At 37.6% G+C, this 27689-nt stretch overlaps 1 protein-coding gene across 1 annotated transcript in view; it reads left to right on the top strand.

Moving 5' to 3' along the window:
* The window catches only part of RAB27B (RAB27B, member RAS oncogene family), a 148085-nt gene that overhangs the window by 58007 nt on the left and 62389 nt on the right, over positions 1-27689 (top strand). The gene's annotated exons all lie outside the window — the stretch shown is intronic.

Genomic DNA, 27689 nt, shown 5'->3' on the forward strand with positions numbered 1-27689 from the left:
GATCATGACCTGAGCTGAAATCGAGTCAGACGCTCAACTGACTGAGCCACCCAGGCGGTCCACATACATGGCATATTTGATGAATGAATGAAACTGATTACCCTAACATAGATTTACATATACAAATGGGGTATTTAGAAGCATTCTTTATTCACTTTGGAGGGAGAAGTGTTTTGGGGAGGTCTTTTTTCATACATTTTGGAAGAAGTGAGAGCATTGCTTCCATTCACAGTATTTTTCATACGGTGAAGGAGTCGTTACAGCAATGAGGAATTTGAGCTTTGGTCCGTAGATGTAAAGGAGGCAAGAATGATAGACGGTGAATCAGGAGAAAGAAGAGAAATGGTGTTCAAAATAGTTGCCGACCAGCTGGGGATGGGGCTGGGGGCTGGCAGCAAATGAGGAAGTGTTATAGAAATGCACTGCTGTGAAAACTGATTTTTACAAAGTGAGAAATGAGGGCAGTATTTCAGCAACCCAGCATGCCTGCACAGTCTGATTGTGCTTTAGCTACACTTAAAAGTCAGTGGAAAGTCTTCCAATAAAAACTGGAAGGATATAGGAGAAATTTCGTAAGCAGCATGGAGATAGCTTACCTATTGTTTAAGTAATCAGAGAAAAGATATACTGATGTGGTTTGTGTACAAGAAGTATATTATTTGTGTTCTTAGCTCTCGCTCTTTAGGGTGACTACATTCAACATGAAGTATTACCTTTAGTTTGTTTGCTATTTGTCTTAATTTTCCCTTTTGCCTCCTTAAAGATTGATTTAAATTGCAAACTGTATTTCCTTATTTCCTTCATGATATAATAAAAAGAACAAGATTCCTCATAAATGTAATTAAGAATTGACTATTTGGTCTGAATGTACTTCTTTGGCTGTAATAGAGCGATATTTGTTCCCCTTCCTCCCCCGCCCCCTTCTCTATTGCTCCCAGCCTAGCTCTCACTTCTATTATTGAGTCTGGCAAAAATATATAAAATAACAAGACTGTGTCAGACAAGGAAAACTTTTAAAAAGAGTCAGCTTACCCCAAAAGTCAGTGTACAGGCAAGGTCCCTCTCCCGCCAGTTTGCTATGGCAATTTACAACTTTTCAGCATCATAAACTTGTGTGTAGTTTTTCTCTCAAAAACTTTCTGATCAATGTTGAAAGGTGTGGCAATTTCCCTCTGGCCAATAAGTCATACGCTCTGTCTCTAAATACCTCACAAATGCTATCATTGTCATTGCTTTTTTTCTAGGTGCTTCTAGAGTTTGCACGTGGGCATCCTGCCACCACCTAGAACCAAACACCCTGAAAGCCCTATTCATCACCTTTCTCCAAAATGGTTATTTAGCCTGAACCCCAGCTGCCCCTGCTCAAAATCCTCACTGTTTCCCCACTTCCTGATGCACCAGAATTGAATGCTCATTAGTTTCTCTTATTTTTTAAAAGTCTTTCAACAACTTTCTTCAACATCCTTTTTAGAAAAATTGTAGACATTAAAACATCTTCACTATAATGAACATAGATCTTTCAGCCCTTATACACACTAACTCAAAAAAAAAAAGAAAGAAAAAATCCATTTGTGCATTGACATTTTTTCTTCACTCATTTACCATACTGATAGAGCAAATACAAATTTAGTCTAAATGTACAGACTCGGGGCGCCTGGGTGGCGCAGTCGGTTAAGCGTCCGACTTCAACCAGGTCACGATCTCACGGTCCGTGAGTTCGAGCCCCGCGTCAGGCTCTGGGCTGATGGCTCAGAGCCTGGAGCCTGTTTCCGATTCTGTGTCTCCCTCTCTCTCTGCCCCTCCCCCGTTCATGCTCTATCTCTCTCTGTCACAAAAATAAATAAACGTTGAAAAAAAAAAAGTTTAAATGTACAGACTCACAAGCAATGGCGTGTACAGCCTTTCTTCATCCTCCCTGCTAAGAGATATAAGATGCTTTTTGCAACAGCAATTTAGTGTGTTTTAAATGCTCTAAGAAACTTCTCTTCCTACCCTTGTCCTTTCCTTCTTCTCTTATATAAAACAACACTAAGGCATAATGTCATGGCTATTCTGACATATATTTATCATTGATGGTCACATAAATTCCAATTTAATTTTCAAAATTATTATTAAATCTCCAATGATTCTTTAAATTTGATTGTAAAATATAGACTGTTAATACATGCCCTACTTTCTGAATAGTAGTGATGTTGACTCTTATGCAACTTCAGAAAACCATAGAAACAAATCAGTAAATAATAGTTAGGGAAGCATATTTTTTAAAACTGGAAACATGCCGTGCGGTACTTAATGTGGTTCCATTGTTGAGGTAAGTAGAAAGTATCAGAATCCTGTATGAAAACCAGAACTAAATGTGCAGCTGACACAATGATAGGGTCATTGTGGATTTCTTAGGATAACATTGACAAGATTCTTAGGATAACATTTTATTTTTTTTTTTTAAAAATTTTTTTTTCAATGTTTTATTTTATTTTTGGGACAGAGAGAGACAGAGCATGAACGGGGGAGGGGCAGAGAGAGAGGGAGACACAGAATCGGAAACAGGCTCCAGGCTCTGAGCCATCAGCCCAGAGCCCGACGCGGGGCTCGAACTCCCGGACCGCGAGATCGTGACCTGGCTGAAGTCGGACGCTTAACCGACTGCGCCACCCAGGCGCCCCAGGATAACATTTTAAATTGCTTCTGGGAGCACACCAAGCTGATGACTATCATTATCACAATTCCTTCAGAGTTTCAAGAATGTGTTTTATCATCTCCCCTACTGTGATTTTGCAACTCTGATATCCATTTTTAAAACGTATTTTGAATGGGGTGGCTGAATTAGTAAATATTTTGCTTTCAGCTTTAAAATGTTAATTGTGGAGCTGGTGGAGATATATAAATAGATATTTACATATTTACATATGCATATATACACACAGTGATTATTGTACTTTTAGATCTTTAGTTCTTACACCAGGTTCTTAGATTAAAATTTTTTATTACATATGGTTGTAACTGACTGTAGCTCACGGTGAGGGAAAGGTAATGTATTGTGACGATACAAGGGTATCTAATGGAAATCAAGGAAGCTGGACTACAAAAACCTCCTGGAAGCAAGTATGCCTGCTCTCTCCATCTCTCATTGCCTTGCTTCCCTCTGGACCTGGGTTTTCTTCTTCCTTTTCTCTTGAAACCAAATTTTCCCACTTCAAGTCTCCATGATGGAAAATGGATGCCAACAACACCTTCCAAGCCTACACCTGTACTCCTCAAGAGAACAGCCAGACTCTGTTTAAACTCTCTGAATTATACATACTCTTGGGGAGAAGCCCATTGGTCCATCTTGATCTTGTGCCTAGCCCTGAACCAGGCTTTTGTGACCAAAGGCAGAGTCACATTATCTAAATATGCTTACCCATGAAAATATGAGAAAGAAAGAAGGCAGGGGGCCAGTTCCCAGAAACCAGAGTACTGGATCAGTTATCCGTAATGGGTATAACCTATGCCAATTGGACTGACATTTTCCAAAAACACATTCTCTTTCTACATTTGTGTGTGTTTGTGTGGCTCATCTGCCTCTTCCTTCTCTTCTTTTTTTTCCTTCCTTCTCTTCTTCTTCTACTCTCTTCGCCCTTTATATTTCCTACTTATCTTCCTCCACTTTTACATCATTTTGTCTTCTGCAAAATAGTTCTTCCTTCCTCAGACGACATGATCTTTTCTCTCTACTTTACAAAAAAAGACAAAATTTCTTTCTTTGAGTCTTTTCAGAATTACTCCAACCAATTCAAAGTTCTTGCAAAAAAAATAGTATCAACAGCAACATGCCTTTGACAACATTTCCTCCCTCCCCAAACCTGTTCTCACTTGTCTTTCTTTGTATAAATCTCAGCTTAGTAATAACAGAAGTCTACTGAGAGCAGCCAGGACCCAACCTTCATTTCTGCCTGAATCCCTGGTGATGCTCTAACACATTACTTGGTTTTGTATACAAGTCAGCAATATGATATATCTATCTGAAGAATATCCCAGATGAAACACCACTGAAATACCAGGTTATATTAGGGGTGCCTAGGTGGCTCAGTTGGTCGAGCATCCAACTCTTGATTTCAGCTCATGTCGTGATGTCACTGTTCATGGGATTGAGCACCATGTCAAGTTCTGAGGTGACAATGAGGAGCCAGCTTGGAATTCCTTCTCTCTCTGTCCCATCCCGGCTCACATGTTCTCTCTCAAAATAAATAAATAAAAACAAAAAAAAAAAGAAAAAGAAATACTAGCTGATATTAGATAATGTCTTTCAAAACTTGATTAAAAAACACCTAGAAACACATATCGCATCTTTAACATATGCCATGAAAGCGTGTGAGAATAGTCTTTAAGTTATTCTATAGACCAATGCCATTTGAAATATTAACGTAATAAAAGTTTGAAAGATTTAAAACTGAATATTTCAATTAATTTTTTTAACATTCTTGAAATATATTTATCTAGAAGTGAAGTACAGAAAAACCTTAGATTATGAGCCCCTTGTTCTGCAAGCATTCTTCCACAAGGCGAGCAAGCATTTCTAATAATTTTAACTCGATAAACACACGATGCCTTGCAACACGAGTAGTATGTGATGCCAAATGTCACATGATTACAACTGAGCCAATGGTGCTTGAAATTCGCTTTGATATACAAATGCTTTGGATTACAAGTATGTTTCTGAACGAATTATGCTTGCAAACCAAGGTTTTACTATATTTGAAGTTTGACCACTACAAGTGGAGGAAGTGTGTTCATAAGTAAATTAAATGAAGTTATTAAACTATGACAAAGTGGTCTTATGATTTATTTCAAGCTGTTTGTATGCTGAATAATGGTATTTAAGCACATCTCTCTGTATGAGCAGAGATTAGTACAATTCTGTTGTGCTCATATACATTGATTAATTAGAAATTGACTCGTTTATTTACTTTGCTTAATTTATCATGTCCATGGCAACTTAATATTTTAAGATACAATGAATATGTTCAATAGTGAAGCCCAAGGACTTGGTTCCAAAATTGAAGATGGAGTAGGAGGTATGTAAAATAAATTCTTAATAGAAAAAGAGAAGAAAAGAGGTAAAAGTTCTCTAGTCCTGTGTTAGGACACCCCAGAAAAAAATCTTCCCATTAACTTTACAATCTGAAAGTGAAAACAAGAGTTGCCTTCTTTAGATAACATCAAAATATTGCTTTAATAGTCTTGCATTTCTCACAAAAGCAAGAGTTCTGAAAGATTTGGGAACAGAGTGAGTTGCAAAGAGGATGGATTCACCATCTGAGATTGTCATTAGGGCTTACTCAGTCGCTCTCCATATCTGCTCAGTTCTCCTAGGTTGGCTCTATTGATGAGCAGTTTTCTGGCTTGCGGGGGCGGGGCAAAGTGGTTGCTAGCTGTTCCAGGTTTATCACTTACTAACACAACATTATTCTAGAGCTGACTCTCATTTCCTATAATCCTTTGGCACTGGATCATGTGCCCATTCTTGATTCTGCGTAAGGTTCTCTTTCCACAAGAGGTGCGTGCTCTAAGAGTGGGCAAAGGGTGATTCTCCAAATATAACTGCAGGGTTGTTATTTTCAGAAGGGGAGGGAACTCTGAGTAAACAAAAGCAACAGACATTCACCTTACTACCATATGGGTACTTCTAAGTAACTCCTTGGTGAGAAGAAACAGTGAGGATCACATTGCTTCCTGTTCAGAGAAAAAGCATTATCTCTTGCTTAGCAGACAGAAATTTTGACTTGCGCGTGCACGCACACACACACACACGTACACACACATACATGGAGACAGAGGTAGGATAAAAAGAAGGTAAAATCTAAGAAATAGCAGTAGCAGATTAAACTTAAAGAGATACAATAAAAGGTAGAAAAGTCTATAAAGATCAGTATAAGATTCCAAAAGAAAATATCAATTGGCTAAAAAATTGCTAACAACTTGTCACTCCCTAATGAGTTGATGAAAATCAGGTTCATAACTAAGTAATGGCTTTACCCCTATATCTACATGCCTGAGTTAAGTCTTCTTAACTTGTGCCATATAACCTATCCACATTGATTCTTTAAAAATCTATTTAATTGGTCTAAAGTTCTAGTTGAAAGATTCCATTCAAGCAATGTTGAACTAAAAAGATATTAATCTAAATGGTCCCCAATTTTCACCCAGAAGTCACTATGCTAGAATTCATAAGAGGCCAACTTTGAGTGCCTAGAACCAGCTGTGCACACCTGTATATTTGGTATATCTCTTCCTGGGTTAAGTGGAAGAAATGCAGATTGAGAGAGACTTTTAAACTCTCCAAATAGTTCTCCTTGTATGCATCATTGCTGATTCTTCATAGTGTTAAAATGTGGTGGTTCAGCTGATTTTTTAAGAGCATTGAGATTATAACCATGGCCCTTCAGAATCTGATAATTTTACCTCAGTCTATCTTTCTTATCCTTAAAACAAAATTACGAAGGAAAAAACCCCAGAAAACACAACACATTTTTTTCTTCTGGCCTCCTACCCTGACTCTTAGATGTTCCTTACTATTCTGGCAGCTGTCCACAGTTTCTTCTCTTTCCAGCTCTGATCTTTAGCATCCTCACGATTCAAAAAAAAAATCCTATCCCAATTAGTTTTTTCCCCCTCTTGGAATTAACAGCAAATGGAGACTAAATAAAAGGAATAAACTGCACAAGGAAATTCGCATTCAAGAGTTCAGTCACTCAATGGTATCTCCCAATGGTGTCATCTGGAAAGGAGCTATTTTTCAGTAGTGGCCTCTGTTTTATCCCCTATGTATCAGGGAATAAAACATAGAGTTGATCAGCTTCTTGCCCCTTTGCTTGAGTTTACATCCCAAAGAACTTAGTAACACAGGAAAGGTCCCTGAAAGAGTGTGTCCTAGTTTTTCAGAGTACCTACAAGAGGTCACTGAAACTGCAAAGTATGAAATCTACAACTTTGGCTTAGTTCATGTTTCTAAGTAATTGTGACTTTTTTCCTAACATTTTTTATTTTAGATATTGGCCATGATTATCGTGCCAATAGGGAAATTTTAGTCAGTTGACAAAAAAAAATGTTGATTTTAATTCCAACTTTGAGGTTAAAGAAATATAGACCATCTGGACTAGAACTATAAGAAAATTTTCAACTCCTATTTGTGGTGATATCTGTAGCATCTTTAAAATAATATTATGGGGGGGCCTGGGTGGCTCAGTTGGTTAAGCGTCTGACTGTATTTCAGCTCAGGTCATGATCTCATGGTTAGTGAGTTTGAGCCCCATATCCGTGTCTGTGCCAACAGCATGGAGCCTTCTTGGGATTCTCTGTGTCCTTCTGCCTTCTCTCTCAAAAATAAATAAACATTAAAAAAAATAAAATACTATTATGAACTAGAAGAGCACATCAACTTTGAAACATTTTATGTTTATATTCATACCAATTACTTTATTTCATGTTAATGTATCAATATCATTAATTTGGGCATATTTTGGTATGCTTTCAGTGAAACCCATCAATATTTTTCTATATTTAAAAATATAGCACATATACATATTCTATATTGAAAAATATAGCAATTATTTTTTAAATTATAGGTAAGTAAAATACAGAATGCCATTTAGATATTATTGCCTCAATAATTTATAAATGATGGATATTTGAAAAGTCACAGTAATTTCATTGTGCTATGTATAAATATTCATCTGATTATATTATTGCACAGATATAGTTTTCAGATATCCTATCTTGAAACTCTTTTTCTGTTTTCTACCAAGGAATGATGTTTTAGATTTGAACTTAGTAGGATGCTATAGTAAAGTTTTACATTTGAATTTAAAAACAAAACAAAACACTACAAGTGGTTTTTCATATCTTTTGCACGGATTTTTAGATCAAATAGTTTCTGTATTGTAATTAACATATCAGAAGGACTGGCCATGTTTAAATTCAAATTACCTTCTGCTTGCTTCCTATTTCATTAGCAGAATTGAAATTAAATACAATGATACAATCTGTTACTAGGATTTTTTCATGTTGACATTCCAATCCCACCCCAGTCTATTTTACGTTTACTAAGATTTGGTTTTACATTCAAGCAGTGGACCATTTTGATTAAATTTGAGATCTATTGCTGTAAATTGTTCTTCGACTAAATTGTCTAGTTGTTTTAATTGACCCATCAATTCATTCAAAGTGATGGATTTCATAGCTCTTTTTAGACATAGCTTACCACGAGATCAACTTCTTATTGAAGGAAAAGTAATAAAGTAGAGAAATGAACCATTGACATCTGGTCATTTCATGTTTGTCAGGAAAGGAAAGACAGTATTTAAATATATCTTCACTTTGTTAAAGAAATACACTATTTGTTGGTATTATAAAGGCTTATCTCCATGAATGAACTACACTAAACTAAGTATGAAGTATGGCTTATTTAAAAGAAAAAATCAAAAGACAGGTACGTATATAAACCAGAGTGAAACTTGGCTATGGTGTTGAAAGGCAGTCTCTAAGATAAGCATATCTGTGACAAATTATTCCTTCTCAATTACTCTGAATGATCTTCATTGGCCACTGCCATTACTATGTCTGCATTTATTTTGGATGTTGACTATATAAAGACTATCAGTGATTTAATCACACAGGATGCTAGAAGACAAGCACATTAAGATTGTCTTTCATGTTAACATATAGAAGGGGAAAATCAACAGCTAGATTATCACAGAGCCGGGTAATTAGCATATATTCTTACAGGTGTATTTTTCAACAAAGAGAAAAATTCAACTTTTCTTGGAGATGTTTTTGTGTAATGTGCCCACAGTCTTAAAACGCTACCTAGAGATGGCTGTAATATTTCTTATTGCATAATAGCTATTTGTAGTATTTTTAAATTATGTTTTAAGGAGGTATATAAAGAAATTCAGAAGATGGCACACTGGAATAGTCCATGCAGGTAAAGAACAGTTACAGATTCATCCTATATAATGCATCACAGGAATGCACTCCACCTGAGATTTTGCTCTAATTTTCACGGTGCACCACTACACGTGTTTGTTGCTTTTTTGGCTATTCTCTGCAGAGACTATAGGCAATTATTTCAAAATGAGGCCCTTGGCTCCTAATGGTGGCATGGCAGGCTGAGACTGTCACCAGCTTCCCAAATTTCCCATTCTTCTATCAGAGGGGAAGTTGAGCTTTAGAGTGATTTTTAATTTTCCACTTCAGGCTAATGTTGCAGAATTTGTGATGCTGGCCATGCTGTCACTTGCTCATTACAGGCCTGAGTCAGTAAAATTGAAGTACAGCTTCAAGATCCCTTGTTCTGAGACTAATGCTTCCAAATCTGGTCCTAAATTCAAAATTGTTAATTAAATTGTTGCTTTATTACTGTTCATATCATCATCATCATCATCATCATCATCATCACTATCCAAATGTGGCCGTACTTCTAAAGGAAAAAATATGGAGATTGATTGATCTAATGATAGATGAAATGTAGTAAGTTTGAGGTCTAATCTTTTTTTCAGTTATTTTAAATAATCAGCGATTAGAACTCTGTGAGAATAAGTTATCTTCATATACTCTCCCAGGTTACACCAACAGTTTAGACAAACTGTACTCATGAAGGAAGTCCTTAGTAGATCTGAGTCCTTCCAGTAGATCTGAAATACAGAATAACCGTGTGGTGGTTGTAATAGCAGCTGCATCACAAAGAAGTTGGCTCTGAGTAGACACAGAGACAGATAATGTTCTAAAACATTAGAGGTTAAGAGGAAACGTTACAGTCTTTGCTCCATGTCAGAAATAAGGAGGTAGAGTTTTATCTATCCTGTTCATTTCTGATGTGTCTAACATTGAACTCTATTGACATCAAGAAAATACATTCCCAACCCTATCCACGTAGTGCACATGAATTGTGTATACAGAAAGGCAATCACGCATTTGAGTGTGTACGTGTGCAGGCCTTTAAGAATTCATAATGAGTTATAGGGATCCACAGCTTTTCAAAAAATGCAAAAACTTTCACTCATTTCTTCTTTATTCAGAATAGTTGAGTCTAAATTATAGCCTTTCTCATTTATGGTGACAGATTAAATAACAACTCTCTGTCCCTATTTCCCAATGACCTAAGTTTCCAATGATATAATAAGGAGCACATATTAAAATATGCTCTGGTGGCTCTCCACTCTGGCTGCCCAACAGACTCATTAAAAGGAGTGATGTGTGGTTTCTTTATAAACCGAGAACAGTTAACATTTTTTAGGTTTGTAGATTTAAAAAAAAATAATTTCCATCTGCATAAGGATATTTCTGAATGTATTTATTTCCTCTCTTTCTCAAATGATACTTTCACCATCATCTTGTCTTGTGATTCTCAATTCTGTCTATGCAAAAGAAGTACCAGGAGTTTTATTATTTTAGTTCTTCTTTAAATATCCAGTCCTAGTCTGAAAGATTCTGATTTAATTGATTGCAATGAGGCTTAGTATTTTGTTCAAAACTCTGTAGGTGGCTCTAATGTGAAAATCACTGGCCTATTCTGTAACCTAATTGACTTATCTTCCCATTTCTCTCTTCTGTCTCTTCTCTTTCCCTTTAATGCTTCATACTGAGAGCTCATTTCTCCTCCTTATTGTTCAGCAATTCATCTCCTGGGAAGCCTGACTACCCACCACAGAGCAGGTGAACCTAGGGACACCTCTCCTTAAAGGCCGAGAGGCGTTGAGAGAAAAACCTAAGAAATCCAGGATTAAAGCATATTCCTAGATCTGCTCGTAGAATCATGGAGGGTTAGGGCTTGAAGGGACCTTAACTATCATGTTGCAGAGCTGTTCATTTTTCCGACAATGAAACGGAAGCATGAAGATGCTGGGATCAAAGAACTAGTGATAGCAGAGCCTAGATGAGAACTGAGGTCATGGGGCATGTAGGCTCACTCTGTCTCCACTCCATCCTGATGCCATCCCTGTTGTAGGAGAACAATGAGTCCCTCCAGATAAGTGTCACAGAAGAAGAAAGTCACATTCTAAGTCAACCTACACTTGTGAAGTTCCTCTATGTGTTAGACCTTCAAAGCAAATAGGAAAAAACATGGCCAAGAGTGGCAACATTTCAAAGCACTACTTGCTTTGAAAAGGATAGACCTGGTAAGTTTTGAAACTTCTAAGTTGCTAACCTTCAGTTATATGTTAGATCATATTCTATGATCCAAACTTATTATCAAAGAGTTACTAGTTGTTTGAATCCTAATTAATATTATTTATGACCATTGTCTTCACTCATGGTATCAGAGAGTAATGTAATGTATCTCCAAGTCTTGTAAATTAAAAAAAAAGTTAAATTCACTGAGAGGAGTGGAGATGAAAGCAAAGATCAAATTGTACAGTTTTTCAAAGTTTCATGCCATCACTCTAGGATCACTCACATAGAAAAGATCAAACATAGGCCCTATGTGAGAACCACAGCCTGAGTTTAGGACCTCTAATCTAGACTGTTTAAAACATGTTGAAGATATGGGTTCAGGCAGCAAATGGTCACTTTACTCCATCCCTACTGAAATGATCCCCCCTTTTACTGAGTGTAGAGAATGGATGCAGAGAATGGAGAGTCAGCTTGAATCTGGGACCTGCGGGCACAAGGAGATGGAAAGTTAGTAGACTATCCTTCAGAATACATATGCCAAGAGCCGTCCATAATTGGGTGTCCTGGCCCCTCTGTCTTCCCACTAAGACACTGATCGCTGTATTTCCTCAACAGCGAAGCCTCCATTTCTGTCAGCTGCATGACCATAATGAGTAAAGCCAGGGGTCAGTTATTGAAGGTGAAGGTAAGCCAAGCCCTAGCACTGTTCACAGCAGCCTATCATTGCCTTTTCCAGCCATATCATTGGAACAGTGTGCTTTCCCTTTGGCAATACTTACTGGTAAGTGGTAGGGAAGATATTCCCAGAGAGGTAGAACACTAAGGTTTTACTCCTGGGCTAAGTTTCTTCCTTTGTTTCTCTGCTTTGGCAGACTGAAGTTAGCTGGTGCTACGGGCATTGTCATTGTTCCCTTAGGCTTTCTGCTGGCCTTTACCCAGGGTCTCAGTGCCTGCTCTTGCATCTGGTATGTGGTAATTCAAGACTTGACTTGAAGGAAACCTCTTCATGTATGTTCCAGGTGTGTCCTTTCTTTTCTTGACTGGTTGTATAAACTCGTCAGCGTGGATCAAATTTTCTCTTGGGCCAAATCCATTATTTTAATATTCTCTTGACATTTTTCAAGTTTCTTATTGAGCTATTTTACCCTTTTCTGTTTATTCTAAGCTGCTATAGATATTTTCTTACTTTTAAATTCTTTAGTTATTTCCATGGAATATGGGGCAAAAGAAGTTTAAATATATAAGCTCAATTTGCCAGGAGAAATTCCCTGACTGGTGGGGGACAGTGGGATGCCTCCTCTGAAGATTATAAAATCTGGTTGGACTAGTACGATTCTGCAAAACTTTCATGAAGATCCTAAACCTAGCAAGAGGAATAGTCCAAGGGCTACACATCATTCAGTGTCATTCCCGTCTAAATTCTATGTTGATTGAGAATTTGCAGATTTGGAAAGGAGTTGTTGGTGGTGAGCAATCATGTGAGAAGTGGTAGCTTTACTAATTCCTCACTGGCTTACATAAACATTTTGATTTAGGGGGGCACTCACTTATTCACTTTTTCATTTATTTATTAAGTTAATATTTATTGAGTGTGTATGTTATGCTTGACACTGTAGCTGAAATACATCAATAAAAAATACAGTGTTCCTTATTTTATGAACTTATATCTACAAGGGGAAAGAAACACAGAGCAAGCAAGAAAATAATTAAGTAACAACTTTACATAGTGATGATGCTTATGATGAAAATAAAGAAAGCGGTAGAGAAGTACAGAAACTGGGGAAGGAGGCTACTTCAGATAAGGCAATTGGAGGTCCTCACAATGGATGGCTTTTGAGCAGAGGTCTAATGATGGGAAGTAGCAAGCTATGCAAAGTTCAGGATGAAGCATATCCAAGGTGGAAGGACCATGGAGCTTGGCCATCAGAGAAAAAACAAAGAGCCAGTATGGATGCAAGAGTGGGATGTAAAAAGTCACACAAGTCCTTGTGAACACTGAAAGGAGTGTGGATTTTGTTCCCTTACTGTGATAAGTAGACATTAGAGGTTTTTAAGCAGAGGAACCTGGCTTACATTATTTTGAAAAGATGTCCCTGGTAGCTCTGCGTAGGGTGACAAGAATGCCAGCAGTGAGACCAGTTAGGAAATAACGTTAAGTGGTTCAAAGAAGAGGTGATGCATTGGGAGGAGAAGAGAAATAGAAGTGAATGTTGGAATTAGACTGGGAGCTGAGCAAGACAGAAGAATCAAGGGTGTCTCCTGGGTTTTGGAGTTCAACTATGTGGTTGATAGAGCTATTCACTAAGATGGTGATCAGGAAGGTTTGGGATTCATTTAGGGATGGGGGAAATCAGTAGTTCTGAAAGGTTCTGAAAGGTTGGGATTTCTGGTGTTCGGATAGATGCAGTGGAGCTTGGTTGGTGAGGAAGGGCAGGGGGTGGTTCTGGCAGCCTCACTTAAACCAAGAGTGCCTTCCTTCAAATCTCAGCTAGTGGATGGTGAAGACTTACCAAGTGCACAAGGCACTCTGCGGGCATCTCACACATTTTCTTCTGAGTGATGTCACGGGCAGAGAAGGGGGAGTCTCATCAAGTCTCTGAGAGGTACCAAAACAAAAAGCTCAGGTAAACCTGGAGGTCACCATGGCCTTCAGTCCTGAAAAGGCTGTGACAAAATATCATAGAAACATTTGTAACTCTAGGTCCTTTTTTCTTCTGGTTCATTTTTTCCATCAATGAGTGTGTAATGTTCAAAACTTTATACTTGTCTCCTCCTGTACTTGTAGCAATTTATGTCTTTTTATTTAAAATTGTCAGGGTACTATGTTCGTTCTGTCTCCAAAGCACAAATACAATTGTCACAACCATAAATGGTAATGATTTGCTCCGTTTACATGGAGAATCCATGAGCTGGTTTGTCTTTATCCCAAGGTTGTTGAAGTCTTCCCCTTTTGAAAAAATGGCAATCCAGTAGTGTTGACTTGAGGATCCCAGCGTAGGCAATTTGTAACTTTAGAGACAGTGTGTTATCATGCCCTGAAAATGAAGGGCAGACAATTCTTAGAAAATATTAATAGAGTTGAAAGCAATCTCAAACCTAACTCAATAATCACCGAGCAGGTATCCTTAAGTTGTTTGAAACTTAAGCTCCTAAATCAAAGATCAGGTTTCAAGAGCCTGGATTTCATGTTGAGTAGTAAGTAGTAATGTCTCAGAAAACTGTTTACTTTTTTCTTTACTGGAAAATATAATAAGACCTTATATTACTCATAAGTTGGGACAGACCCATTTCCTAGGAAACCACGTGCTCATTTTCCCCAAATTGTTCTGTTATGAACCTCTGATTTCACTGCTTGATTGTGACTCATTGTAATGAAAGTGAATGTTGTATTGATTTCACTTGATTTGCTTCCAGGTTGTGGGGTTTCCTTGAGAAATATGAGACACTTTACTGCTGATTCCTCTTGTTTCTGACGCCTACATTCTGTGCTCTGTGGAGAGTCAGTTTTTGAAATAGGTTGACGGCCATCACAGATAAGCAAGGTACTTAGCCTTAGGTCAATGACTAGAAACTGTGCTGGTATCTGAATCATCTGCTTAACTCAGAACCCACCTCTTAGGGAGATGAAGCTAATGGAGGCTATTGTGTGTTACCCTGTGGGGGTCTTATAAGACTTTGATTCTCTTTTTATCTCCTTGCTTTGATATTCACTTTGATATCAAGTGTATACAAGTATAAGTATCCAAAGGATAAATGAAAAACACTTTCCAACACTCCTAGATACCATTTCTTTCCTGTGCATATTTCCAAAAGCTTAAATGTTTGCCTAACTTAAAAGCTATTATTATAGGAATTATCACAATGAAAATTATCATAATAATGGTTCTTTAGTTTAAGCTCTTTCTTTTTTGTTAGGTTTAAATAATTCAGATGTGAAAAAAGCATACTTTCTTTTCATCAGTCACTTGAAATGTTTCTCACTTCCAATGTGGCCTAAGCATGGAGACAATGTGTTAGAGACAAGGTTGCATTTATCCGCACAGACCTGAGGAAGTATAAACACATCTCTGAGACTTCTATCAAAGAGGGGAAAGTTATGAGGGACCAAAGCAGTGGCTGATGGGGTATACTGTTATCACTATCTGACAGTCTCTGCTTATTCAATGTATTGTGAAAAATAGTCAAAGTCTGTTTACCTTAACTGTTTCTAAAACTGCTTACTTAATAAAATAGCATAAAGCACCACTGGTTGTTTCTGTTTCTAGAAAACAATTTTTCTGCTGAAATACAAGGCGTTAAAATATTTAAGAATCTGTGGTTCCTTAATGGTGGCTTAATGATAAGACTGCTGATTACTAATGCAAAGTACCTGCAGATGGAAAATTCTTAAAATAAGAAATGTGTGACTCTCACATAGCCATGTCAACGTACTTCATTTTGAATACCCTTGGCTCTTAGCCACTATGAAGCAACTGTGAATATCCCTGGAGTCTGAGGGAACCATTGACAACTAATACCGATCTGTGACTTTTTCTCAGGTTAGCTAGATCAGGCTCTTGAATCTCATGTGTCTCAAAGGAAATTCCGAGTTCCATTTTGCAGTCATTACCTCAAGAAATGGTATTCATTTAACAACTTTTTTGCTTTCATCTACTCCTCAGTTAGGAACTTGGCATTCTCCTTCCAGTCGCTAACTCTAGGGAAAACAAGAAGTCACCAGGATGGCTCTTGCAATCAATGAACCCACGAACACTAGTGAAACCAATCTCTGTGAGTTCCCTGAGGCCATGCCAATTATACATACACTCTATTACAACAACGACAAAACCCAAGCATCTTTATTTTTCAGCTCATCAAGGAGTTGGTTGAATATCTCACTCTACCTGCACACCAATAATCAAGTTTATGAGGGCATACAAGTCCCATACTCTTCTCCCAGTACCTGTTTATAGGAATTCCCAAGTTACCTCTGTGAATATCTATATATAACCCTTCTCATGCTAGGACCTTATCTTGCTTTCGAGGACCTTACAATCTGGAAGGTGAGGAAACACGAATAAACCTGAAACAATTCAGGTATTATATGCCCAATAAATTCAATGAGATCAATCCAACATAAGGTATGTTGTTAGATATACTTTCCAGAGAAAACTATTTGAGAAGGCAGGACTTGATCTGAGGTTATAGGAATATGTGAAGGATTTGAATTAGTCAAACAAAGTGACAGGTTTGGTATTTCAGGAGGGGAAAGCAATTTGAGCAAAGGCATTGAAGTGGAAAGGAATTTTCTCTAACAGACTTTGAGGAAATTGATTTGATTGGTATGAAGAACTTACATTCGAAATTACTAAATATGAAATGTTAGATTATGGAAGTGAGGCAGAAATGTATATTTAGTGCTATAGGAATTAATAAACCCAATTTTGAGAAAGGGCAGGACATGTTAGAAAACCCTCACTTACTTCTACATTAAGCTATAACTGAAAGAAACTATACTGGAAAGTTTAGACACTGTATGATTCCATTTATTTGCCATTCTTGAAAAGGCAAAGCTAGAAAAAAAAAACCCCTAGAAAAACAGAAAACAGATCAGTAGTTTCTGGGAGGTTGGACTCAGGGCAGGGGAGGGGGGAAGTGGAGGAATTTTTTGAGATGATGGAACTGTTCTCTAATTTACATTTTTTAAAATGTTTATTCATTCTTGAGAGACAGACAGAGCATGAGTGGGGGAGGGGCAGAGAGAGAGGGAGACACAGAATCTGAAGCAGGCTCCAGGTTCTGAGCTGTCAGCACAGAACCCCACACGGGGCTTGAACCCATGAGCCATGAGATCATGACCTGAGCCGAAGTCAGATGCTCAACCGACTGAGCCACCCAGGTGCCCCAGGAACTGTTCTCTAATTTGATCATGATACTGATTAATGACTTTATGCATCTACCAAACTTGCAGAATTAGACACTAAAAATGGGAATTTTGCTGTCTCCACATTATTCTTTTAAAATATAGAAAAAAACCTTAAGGGCAAAGATGGGTTAAAAATGGGAACGAATGTTGACAAGAACAAATCAAAGGAAGAATTGTTAAAATGTAATACCTCAGTATATTAATCAAAAACTTTGAAGTTTCAAACTTATCCAAGGAGATAACATATGGAATCACATGTCTGAGGACTATATAAATGTAATTTTACAGCATCTTTCAGAAGTGTAATGGCCTAGTTAGATTAGCATTCAGGATATTCTGTTAGCTACTGTTAAGCTGGGATGGTTAGTTGGATAGGAAACATGACTCATTAACAGCATGTTTAAACTGTTAACAATCAGCAAAAATAACTTCTGAAAATTAAAGAATTATATCAATACCAACGTGCTCAATATCAGAAATATTCTAAATCTCTTAAAAGCAAACATGACTAGTTTGAGCCAGTTAGATTGATGAGAAGATACTGAGCCCATTCTGAAATGTTGGACCCTTTTATGGGGTTTGGTTAAATTAACTGACATTTAGTTTTAGTTTAGCTTTTCTTTTCCTGCTTTGAGATATCACCCATCACAGGCAGTCCCAGTATTTAGAAAAAAAGGCTCAATGTTTTTATGGCTACTGAATTTGAGGCTAGGCATTTCCTGAGGGCTAAACTTTTCTTGTAGGAGTTGGCAAGAGGCAGGGCTGTTGGCCAAGTTTTGTAGAAGTCCTCACCTTTTGCCTACGAACATAACCCCCTCAAGAACCTGAAGCTTTATAGGGGTGACCGCAACAACCTGACTTACCCCCTCAAAGCCCCTGACCTTTGACAAGACCAGCTAATTGCTTAACTCAATCAATACACGCATCGTTTGACAGCAGCTATGGAAACAAGCTGTCTCATTGATGGTGAATGTGTGTCAGTAGTGGTATCTTTGCTGGGTTTAAGTACCACCTGTAATGCTTGTTAGTATGTTTTAATAGTTTTGCTCCTGAACATTCAGTGGGGAACTGACCAAGTCCATGTACACCTGTACTCACAGGTGAGTTCTGAAAATCGGATAGCTCCATGCTGGCAAAAAACCATTCATATCTTACCCAAGGGGAAAGATGTTCAGAAGATAAATGAGACCTTAAAATTTGCTTTATTACTTTCTTATCTCAGGGGTGTATCAACTGTCTCTGAATACAGGAATACATGGTACTTGATCTTGGTCTTTGAGATATTTTTCTTGACCCCAGTCTGTTTGTATCTTTTGCCCTAGTTAAGCAGTGCTAAGCAGTGATTAAAAAAAAATTAGCCAAAAGTCGGAGGAGTTTCCATTATAATTAAGATAGTATCTTATGATAACGAACAAAATTGGTTACATATTATGCCATTTTATATTTAAGTTTAATATTTAAATTACAAAAATTTTGTTCACTGTTTGCTACATATGGTACTGTTCATCTTCTGTACACATTTGGATGAGCTCAGTAACGCTATGGCAACAAGAAATCTTATCTAAGTAGCTTATTTCCTGGTCACCTATAGTCTAGGTGACCCTGCAGGGCAGCTGTCGTCTGTGTGGGGGCCTAGGGTTCTAGCCTCCTAAAGTCTCAGATGTCTCCATTTTGACCCATAGTTCCAAGAGCACTGAGGTGAGCATGTACCAGCTCAGAAATGTTTCACTCTGGAAGTGACACACATCACTTATGTTTATATTTCATTTGCCAAAACCAGTCATCTAACCAAAGCAACTTCAGAGGACGAGAAAGTGCAAACTTTCATTGACACAGAAGTAGAGACCTGGATATTTGGGAACACGGTGGGTACCTGGGTGGCTCTGTCAGCTAAGCATCTGACTCTTGATTTTGGCTCAGGTCATGACCTCATGGTTTGTGAGTTTGAACCCCACATCGGGCTCTGTGCTGACAGTGAGGAGCCTGCTCAGGATTCTCTCTCTCCCTCTCTCTCTGCCCTGCCCCTGCTCTCTTTCTCTCAAAACACAAACAAACAAGCAAACAAAACAAATCTCCACCAGTCATCCACAAATAATGCCATATGTCAACCTGTTCAAATACAGCCAATATACTAGTAAATTATGTTTTTAAAATATATTAATTCATGATTAATAATACAGGTCTTTACTGCCCAAACTGAATTGAAGATCAAGTGCCCACAGTGTACCCCATATTGAGTGGTTAGATTTGGAGGGGGAGGAGTTAAATAAGACAACAGGTGCATGTCTTTAAAGGATTGATAAATACGTCCAGTGTGATTTTTATGTTCCTTTTTTAGATGGCTTTATTGAATTTTAATTGACATAAAATAAGCCACATGTAATTAAAGTGCACAGTATGATATGTTTTGACATGTGAATATACTGATGAAACCATCCCCGCAGTTAAGACAGTGACCACATCTATCATCTCGAAGGCTTCCTCCTGCCCAGGTATAATCCCTTCCAGATACCCTGTTCACTTTTGGTAAAGTGAAGCTTTTAGGTTCCATTGTAAAATCTCAGGTCTCTCACTTAGTAGGTTCCCAATAAATTTGGTTAAACAATACTTAATTCTAGGGAATACTGTGCTTTCTTACATATATATTTACCAGAAATATCTATCAAAGGTTTTTTCATGTATGCAACTCTATAAAGTGGTTACTGTTATTATTAGCCTTTTAAAAAAATTTTTTTTAATGTTTATTTTTGAGACAGAGGGAGACAGCACGAGTGGGGGGTGGGGCAGAGAGAGAGGGAGACACAGAATCCGAAGCAGGCTCCAGGCTCTGAGCTGTCAGCACAGAGCCCAATGTGGGGCTCGAACTCCCAGACAGTGAGATCATGACCTGAGCCAAAGTCAGATGCTTAACTGACTGAACTACCCAGGCACCCCATAGCCTTTTTATATAAAAGAGGAAATGAGGGATTGGAGAGGTTATGGAATTGGTTCTGAAATTTAAACATAAGACCTCATAAAGTTTGTTAGCGCTCACTCAATACCTCTTCAATGAATGGTTTAAAAATCAGAAAAACCTTGTGAGCCCTTTGACTGTAGTTGTTAATCCCTTAAGACCAGGAATCATGGCTTTCCTTAAATTTTGCTGTTAAGTAATCTTTGTATCCCCAGGGTCTAATCCATTGTTTTTATATAGTCAGTGCTCAATAAGTATTAGCTGAAATTAATGCATTTCCTATGAAAAAAAATGAATCATCAGAAGAATCTAAATTGTTTTATTACTTTTCCATGAGCCTTTCTGTGCTTCATTACCCACTGAGTCACTTAGAAATAGTTATTTCCTAAAGTTTGGTGGGAGAGGAGGTACTCTACATGGAGAGTTTATTCAATCCTTATATTTCAGCTTCGTAGCCACCCCCTGCTCTTTTGTAGTACTTCGTGTCTCCAGAGAATGGGTCACTCTTCTCCGTGTCCCCATGCATGGTCTTTTCTTTTTTATTTTTTTAAGTTTATTTATTTATTTTGAGAGAAAGAGCATGAGTGCATGCGCAAGTAGGGGAAGGGCAGAGAGAGAGGGAGAGAGAGAGAATCCCAGGCAGGCTGTGCACAACTCAGCACAGAACCCAATGAGGGGCTCCAACTCACAAACAATGAGATGTGACCTGAGCCAAAGTCATACGCTTAATTAACTCAGGCACCCAGGCACCCTTCCACCCCCACCCATTTCAGGGTCTTAGTGGGTGTTTCCTCCACTCTGCTAAGGCACATTTCCATCTGTTTGTCAATGTCAGAATAACTGCTGTACCTTTGTCTTGCTGTTGTCTTTACGAATTAATGCCATTCTAATTCCTTCATTGCTGTGTTTTTGAGATTTGGGATGAAGAGGAAGTAAACATGTACTCTACAGGACTTTGGGATCTAGGATAACATTTTGATCAATGGTTGGCAAACAGAAACAAATTGAAGATAGGAGTTGTGGAGTTCACTGTTTTGTCATACTCAATTACATTTCCTCATCTACAGAATGAGTGAATTAAACTAGTTGAAAACTTGCAGATGTTCTGGCAATAATACTTCTAGGAGATCTTCAATAGGAGTTTTATGAGTAAAGAAATTTTATTGCGAAATTACTTTGGATAAGACAGGCTAAATTAGACTGAAGAAGTTGCATTACTACAGAGACTTCAGTATGTTAGCACTCACTTTGTGAACTTTTTTTTTTTTTTTTTTTTTTTAAGTAGGCTCCATACCTAACGTGGGGCTTAAACTCATGACTCTGAGATCAAGAGTTGCATGGTTCACCAGGTAAACCATCCAGGGGCCTCACTCATTGTGAATTTTAAGAGGTGGTATCAGAAGCAACATGTCCCAAAGTAGTGTGACCATGGAACCTTTCTTATGCACACATAGTTAATATCTCTAGATGTAGTGTTCCTTGGAAGAGAGTTTGGGAAATTCTGACCTAGATGACTGCTTTTAAAATTTGAGTTTCTGTGATTCTGAATTAAGTGACAAAGACATTTTAGGAATTACTTTTGTTATTAACTTTCTTATTTCTAGTGGTTTAAAAATAAAACAAAGAAGAGTTTAACCTTTGGTATAAGGGAAAGGTGCATATACATCCATACAGATATGTATACATATATACATACACACAATAAACTCATATGAAATAATGGCAAATACAACTAAAAAATATGACATATTTATTTACCATCTTCTTGCTGCAAATGATAATTCTAAGTCTCAGCATGGGGAATAGAATGAGTAAAGAAGTCTAGGTCCTCTATCATTCTCTGCAATTATGCCTTTAATTGGCATAATTCGGAGAAGAAACCAGATGTCATGGCATAGGAATATGCTAATACCTCGTTCTCATGTTGCTGTCAGTGGTGGCTCCTTCCTCTAAGCCTCTGTGGCCCTTGTCTGTCTCTGTGATGAGAATGGCCTTGGAAGGCTTTTCTTTACTCCTTTCTATATCCCATCTGCTTGTTATTAAAAGATCTTAGATCGCTACGTGCAAGTTTGGGCAGTGTATTTTCTGATTGTTACAAATCCGGTTTTGCCACTCATGAGTTGAGGCAAGGCTGAGGGTGCTCCGCAATAGACAAGGCATTTCTGTGAGTTATTTATCTCGTTTAATAGTAGGAGAGAGAGTTGCCAATATGTTTACCTTGAATTGTGACATAAGGTTATAGTAACTACCGTGAGAGAGTCAAAGTTTCTCATTGTAATTTTCGTTGAGGAAAAATACACACATGTATAGCATTATGCCTCAAGGAGTTTCCATAATTTGCTACTGGCAATTTTATTGCAAAGCACATTTACTTTGAGAGTCTGGTATATAGTGCTTTGAGTCATTTTCACAAATATTTTTTTCCAACTTTTAACATTTCAATTATGAAAAATCGGATTTGCTGAAGTATACAGCACAGAATGGATAAGAGACTCCTATCCCTTTCATTGAAAAGTTCCTTGCTAAGGATGTCAAGGGAGTGAACAGATTCCTTTATTTATTGACACATTCAGCAAACATTCATTCTTTGGACACCTATAGGGATATCAGATGTGTGAAATTGTCATACGCAAAAGAAATTATTTTAAGACGCTGTGTATTCAACATGAGAGATCCAACACACCTCCATTACAAATGTCTTTTGGCAGATCTTGAAGTAAAACCTAAGCCTTTTGATTTAGAATTCTTGCTCATCTCACTCTATCCAGAACATGGGGAAAGCCCCACTTGTATAATTTTATACATAGAGACTTCCAAAATGATCCCTGTGCTCAGAAATGCCAAAGAGTCTAAGAGCACCCTATTCTTCTCCAGATAAATCTTTTACCATATAAATCCACTGGGCAGACAGGACAAGAAGCAGAACCACTTTGTCTAAAACTGAATCAAATGGGGATCCTTGCAAGCAATTCAGTATGTAAATGACTTAGAGCCACCTGCCAAGTATACCGAGTATATTAGAGTCTGTACCCCTTTGATCAGTTGCATTAAGCAAAATGGAGGTCACCATCTGATTAAGCGTATACATGTTCATTGTCATTATTGAAGATCCATTTACCCTCTACATAGGTCAATGTAGAGAATCAGGTGGAAATGCGATACGAATTATCTTCTTTATTTACATCATTCAAATCCATAATAGCAAAGTGACACTAATATCTGCAATTTGTTCCAAGAACAACTATCTCTTTGGATGTATTCTCTAGGTTTGTGTTGCGCAGTTTCAGCATCAGGAATTCAGAAATTAACCTTTCATCACATTGACCTTTAATCTAGAGGTTAAGGGAAAATTGGCAAAATAAACACAGGACGGATTTGAGATTCCTATTGAGCCTACTGTGAAGTAGAATGTGATTAAGCCATACCTGGACTCTAATCTTTGACATGCACTGACTTTTTGGTTTTCAGTCATTAGTGACACCTCAGAGTCAATGCTCTATTCCAGAAAGGTTCCTATTCCCCAGTGCCAATTATCATGGAAAATAACTACCTGATCTTTTGGGAAAATGTAGGAAAAAACCATTTCTGAACGTATTCATAATGTTGCAGTTTCCTTCCTAGCGAGCAAGGGTGGTCCTTTGAATTAAGATAGGGCTTACTCTAGGTTTGAATTTCATCAAACTGAGAAAACAATTATAAGCCCTCTCAATCAAATTACTACATTTTATCCTGGGCATTCATATTCATCGATTTATCCTGTTCTAAAATTGTGCTGCTTCTTCTGTGGTGCCATCACCCTTAGAGTCCATTCCTATACATATTTTCTCAGTTTTTTGCTTCTATAAATTAGCAAGTTCCCCATTTCTTTTACTTGTAAGATTGCTTTTCTTCGGTTTGATATTTTGTTGCCCACTGTAGGGCAAGCTGGTTTAGGACTAGAGTTACCAGCCTAACCACATTCAGTCATGTGATTAGAATGTTACCATTAGAACCACTCTAGGCTGTTGCACACAGACCCTATATCCTGTCATGAGTATCTGACCCCTTTGACTTTTTTGGACTCTCACCAAGACATGCACTGGTTTGAATGCCTTCTATCAAGAAGTTGACTAAATATTTACCACCATTTATAAGTGGAGAAATGCAAGAAAATGAGTTCTTATTAATTTTGTATCTTCATTCTGATTGTGTATTTATTTATTTATTGGTTCCTTTATTTTTTTTAATGTTTATTTATTTATTTTTGAGAAAGAAAGGGAGAGTAGGTGAGGGACAGAGAAACAAGGAGAGAGAGAATCTCAAGCAGGCTCTGCACTGCCAGCACATTGCCAGATGCAGGGCTCGAACCCACAAATCGTGAGATCTGACCTGAGCGGAAATCAAGAGTTGTAGACGCTTAACCGACTGAGCCACCCAGGTGCCCCCTATCGGTTCCTTTAAAACATCTTATCTCTCAAGACATACCAAATACATGACTGTAAAAATAATTGTGTATAGTTTATTTAAGATAGGCTAAATATTTCTAACAAAGCCTGTATTTTATATGAAGTATGCACAGAGTTTCTTCCATTCTCTCAATCTGCAGTAGTAATGAAATCCTTAGCTCAAGGGGCACCTGGGTGGCTCAGTCGGTTAAGCATCTGACTTCAGCTCGGGTCATGATCTAGTGGTCCGTGAGTTCGAGCCCCACATCGGGCTCTGTGCTGGCAGCTCAGAACCTGGAGCCTGCTTCGGGTTCTGTGTCTCCCTCTCTCTCTACTCCTTCTCCACTCATGCCCTGTCTCTCTCTATGTGTCAAAAATAAATAAACATTAAAAAAATTAAAAAAAGAAATTCGTAGCTCAAAATTCCACAGAACTGGAACAACTTAGTGTTTGTGGCAGTGATGCATATTTCAGGAGGTATTGTATAGCTGTGGTACTTAGCATTTTCAAGTCATTTTGGAAATAGAACATTTAAATATATATTATGAATATAATAAAAATTTGTTATGGTCTTAGAAACTTTACCATATTGATAAAAATAGATCATGTTTCATTTAATTATAATGTAAGATTATTTCTTAAGATAGTCTTGAAAACATACTTTTGAAAAGTAATCACTTAGCAGGGGATTCTTTGCAAAGACCAAATCTTCATTTACTAATTGTTGTTTTTGGGGAATTATCTTTTAATATATATGATCAAGCATAAGGGAACATCATTTCCCAAATTATGCCTTGGAAAACATATGTTTATCTTACATTGGTGTCATTATAGGTCTCTTTTAATGGAACATTTAGGAAAGTACTTTGCTCAAAAAAGCCTTTTAGGAGGAAACACGTATTTGCCTGAAATTACATCAATCAATGTTAGTCTAGAAGCTTGGGAAAATTACCAACATTGGTTAAAAAAATTTAAGAAATAATTAATTACTCCTGAGTGTACGGGATCACAATTTGAAGTGTTTGCAGGTAAAAAGCAGCAGAAGTTGTGAACAAGAACACTGTTTTTTGGTAACATGTTCTGGGAAAATGAAGAAATAAGCACATCTTTGTTTACACTTACATAGTAGGCACATATAGCATTTTATTTTGTGGCTCATTATAAAGCTAGCATTAAGCAAATATATGTATATACTTTACATGTGCTTGTATAAGACTATACTTACATTTGCACGATTGCACGTGTTGATATATGACTATACTTATGCGCATGGATATGTGTTGTTATATTCTTTCCTATCTGTTTAGTTTTATTAAAATTGATTTATTTGTCCTTAATTTGATAAACGAATTAAACGAATTAAATTAAATTTTGTAATTATGTTCATAATTATACCTACAACATTTTTTTTTTGTTCATAAAGGGGTTCAATACTATTTATATATAGAAACATGGCTTACTCAGCCTACTGTGGCTTCTGTGCAAGTCAGGGCTTGCATAAAGGCTAGATGAAAACATTACACATGAAACCATTTGGTCTTTTCCCATAAAATATTCCTTTAGCATAGAAAGAAAGAATTAGATGGAGTTACAGTAATTTCCACATAAGGTCCCAGTGTATGTTCATTTCACATTCTAAGAAATTGATGCAAAATGAAGTTAGAAGTCAGAGGTTAAGAACACACCATAAAGAGGGGCACCTGGGTGGCTCAGTCGGTTGGGCGTCCGACTTCGGCTCAGGTCATGAGCTCACGGCTCGTGGGTTTAAGCCCCGCATCGGGCTCTGTGCTGACGGCTCAGAGCCTGGAGCCTGCCTCTGATTCTGTGTCTCCTTCTCTCTCTGCCCCTCCCTTGCTTGCGCTGTCTCTCTGTGTCTCTCAAAAGTAAATAAATGTAAAAAATAAAAATAAAAAAAGAAAACACCATAAAGAGCAGATGCTCTATGTACAATTATGTGAACAAGTCCACTTTGATGCCTAAAATGGGTCTTGACGTGTTACATGTTTAGAGTATTTTGTGAGTAGAAAGTCACTTAAGCATATATATTTCTCGAACTTACATGTTTAAAAGTAGTTGGAAAAACTGGCATGACCTGGGTGTCCAGTCTTGTGACTTTTAGTCATGCTGCGGAATTTCCTCAAACTGGGGAGGGGTTGATTTTTATTTGTGATTAGACAGACTTAAACGAACTAAAACATCAGCGGAGGTTGAAGGCAGACCCGTGCATGACTCCTTGGCAAAGCCTTCCCTGTCGTGCCGGGAGAAGGGTGAGTTAGGAAACCTCTGATCTCATCAGTGTGAGGTTCAAGTTGATAGACAACATGGCAATTTGTAAGAGTGTTTGGAAGGATGGGGAGGCAGTCTGTTGCCCAGAAAGTTAAATCAGTGGCTCATGTCACCAAGGATAAGAGAGATGAAACCACATATGTTTGGTGTTTACAGCTTTAAAACCATTTTCTCATAGAGCACCTTATCTTTTTCTTTTGTGGACTCCACTTTATCCCCCCTGCCTGGCACAGTACCAGGCATACCTTATGGAATAAATGTTTGCTGAATGAATAAATAAGTGAGCAGACCTCTCACCTCCATTACCAGGCTGCACCCCAAATTCACTCTCTCCACTACTACTGGGTTATTGTGCAAAAATATATACAAACACTTCACTAAATTGTAATGTTTTCTCTATTAAAATATTGTTTCCCTCTCTATATTTTAAGACTACTTTAATACTAATTTTATTTTTATTGAGGTAATACATCTCATAGTTTCTAAAAAGTGGTGTTAAAATCCTTATAAACTAGCACAGATCTCCTCCTAAGTCCCGGTCTCAATCCCCATAGTAAAAATTTGACTCTTATTAATTTTCATTGTACTTATATATTTCTAAATGGTTTGCTTATTCTATTTCTTTCCTTAGCAATTTTGCACACTATTTATTGACCATTATCATAGTTGAGGATTTAATTGCCTTACACATGTACATAGACCACCTTTCCTTATCTCCACTTTGTACACATATTTTGGGAGAAAAGACATTATTTACCTGAATTTACATCAATCAATGTTAGTTTGGATGCTTGGAAAATTACCTGATAATTGGTTAAAAGGCAGGCAAAGAAATTCAAGAAAGATTTAACGTTTCTTTTCTAAAGTTTCTATATTTATTTTGAGAGAGAGAGAACAAGTGGGGAAAGGGTGGTGTGGGGGGGGGAGAGGGAATCCCAAGCAGGCTCCACACTCAATGCAGAGCCCAATA

The sequence above is a fragment of the Prionailurus bengalensis genome, chromosome D3 (assembly GCF_016509475.1).
Source record: "Prionailurus bengalensis isolate Pbe53 chromosome D3, Fcat_Pben_1.1_paternal_pri, whole genome shotgun sequence".
In the NCBI taxonomy this organism is placed as follows: Eukaryota; Metazoa; Chordata; class Mammalia; order Carnivora; family Felidae; genus Prionailurus; species Prionailurus bengalensis.